The sequence below is a fragment of the Ornithorhynchus anatinus genome, chromosome X5 (genome assembly GCF_004115215.2).
Source record: "Ornithorhynchus anatinus isolate Pmale09 chromosome X5, mOrnAna1.pri.v4, whole genome shotgun sequence".
In the NCBI taxonomy this organism is placed as follows: Eukaryota; Metazoa; Chordata; class Mammalia; order Monotremata; family Ornithorhynchidae; genus Ornithorhynchus; species Ornithorhynchus anatinus.
In genome coordinates, this window is record NC_041753.1 from 45,449,822 (window position 1) to 45,451,990 (window position 2,169).

At 45.2% G+C, this 2,169-nt stretch overlaps 1 non-coding gene across 1 annotated transcript; it reads right to left on the reverse strand.

The window, feature by feature from the left end:
• Positions 1-540: 540 nt before the first annotated feature.
• LOC114808383 lies at positions 541-678 on the reverse strand. Its single transcript, XR_003756230.1, has one exon. It is a non-coding gene; the product is annotated as a small nucleolar RNA SNORA7 (small nucleolar RNA).
• Between the last annotated feature and the right edge of the window lie 1,491 nt (positions 679-2,169).

A 2,169-nucleotide genomic window follows, 5' to 3' on the forward strand; every position in this document is an offset into this window, starting at 1 on the left:
TAGTACAGTGCTCTGCAAATAGTAAACACTCAATAAATGCCACTGATTATTGATAGGAGACAGAGGGCTTAAGAGAAAGAAGTTGAGTCTGGGAGTCAGAAGACCCATGGTCTAGTGCCAGTTGTGCCACTGGACTGCTGGCTGATGTTGGGCAAGTCACTTAAACGTTCTGTGCCTCAGTTTCCTCATTTGTAGAATGGGAATAAGATATTTGCTCTCCCCTACCTTTTAAATGGTGAGCCCTGTATGGCAGAGAGGCTGTCTGAGCTGATTATCTTGAATCTACCCTAGCACTTAATACAGTGTTTGACATATTATCTTATGCTGTCGAGTTGTTTCATACCTATAACACCACCATGGACACATCTCTCCCAGAATGCCTCACCTCCACCTGCAATTGTTCTGGTAGTGTATCCACAGGATTTTTTTCTTGGTAAAAATACAGAAGTGGTTTACCATTGCTTCCTTCCACGCAATAAGGTTGAGTCTCCACCCTCGACTCTCTCCTGTGTTGTTGCTGCCCAGTCCAGGTGAGTTTTGACTTGTAGCAGATTGCCTTCCACTAGCTAGCCACTTCCCAAGCTAGGAATGGAATGGATATGCCTCTGCTTGACTCTCCCTCCCATAGTCGAGACTGGTAGAGTACTGGAAACTCTTCAGGTGTGATCCTAAAAGGGGGCTTGATATATAGAGAAGCAGCGTGGCTCAGTGGAAAGAGCACGGGCTTGGGAGTCAGAGGTCATGAGTTCGACTCCCAGCTCTGCCACTTTTCAGCTGTGTGACTGTGGGCAAGTCACTTAACTTCTCTGTGCCTCAGTTACCTCATCTGTAAAATGGGGATTAACTGTGAGCCTCACATGGGACAACCTGATTACCCTGTATCTACCCCAGCACTTAGAACAGTGCTCAGCACATAGTAAGCGCTTAACAAATACCAACATTATTATATAGTAAACTTAACAAATACCATTGTTGTTATTATAGAAGCCTTCAATAATGTTAAGAGCCTTTCACCTCTGGGAGAATTTAGCCGGCTAATCCCATTGGTTACAGAGAAGCAGCATGGCCTAGTCGAAAGAGAAAGGAAAGCCTGGGAAGTCAGGGGACCTGGCTTCTAATATCAGCCTTGCCACTGGTCTGCTATGTCATCTTGGATCAGTCACTTCTCTGTGCCTCAGTTCCCTCAGCTGCAAAATGGGGATTCAATACCTGTTCTCCCTCCTACTAGACTGTGAGCCCCACGTGGAACCTGATTATCTTGTATCTACCCCAGTGCTTAGTACAGTGATTAGCACATAAGTGTATAAACACAACAATTATCATCATTCTTATTATTACAGAATAAATATACCAGTGGTATATATTCTGGAAAAGCTATTAAATTATAAAACTAAAAGGTCACCAAACTGGGGAAACAGTTCAACACAGTGAAGTCTCGAGGAGGAAGAGATTCTTCCCAGATCATTTCCAACAAATTCCTACCTGCATGGCCAGGCTTTCTAACCAGGGATCTGCCCATTCTTCCTGCCTCCTAGACAGAGCACTGATTGGTGACATTTCTGCCATTCCCTACCCTCTCTGGAAGGCCACTCATAGAGAAAGAGGAGAAAAAGGAACCCAGTATATCCCATGATGTCTAATTACTGTTCGATGCCACTTCCAGCCATCTGCTTCTAATAATAATAATAATAATAATAATGTTGGTATTTGTTAAGCGCTTACTATGTGCCAAGCACTGTTCTAAGCGCTGGGGTAGACATAGGGGAATCAGGTTGTCCCACGTGGGGCTCACAGTCTTAATCCCCATTTTACAGATGAGGGAACTGAGGCACAGAGAAGTTAAGTGACTTGCCCACAGTCACACAGCCAACAAGTGGCAGAGCTGGGATTCGAACTCATGAGCCCTAACTCCAAAGCCCATGCTCTTTCCACTGAGCCACGCTGCTTCTATCACCTTCCCAGCACATTTCCTCATTGGGATGAGAGCTTCAGCAAGCTCTGGCCCCTTAAATTCAGTCCTTGAGTCTGAACTAATGGGCCCTTAGTTGTCCCTAAGTCTCTCTGTGATATACTAATGGACCAGCTCTTATTATGGATTGGCCCCCCTAACGGAGACTCTGGCAGGGATGCCAGAGGGTTGTGTCAGAAGCAGAATATTACTAGGTCTCT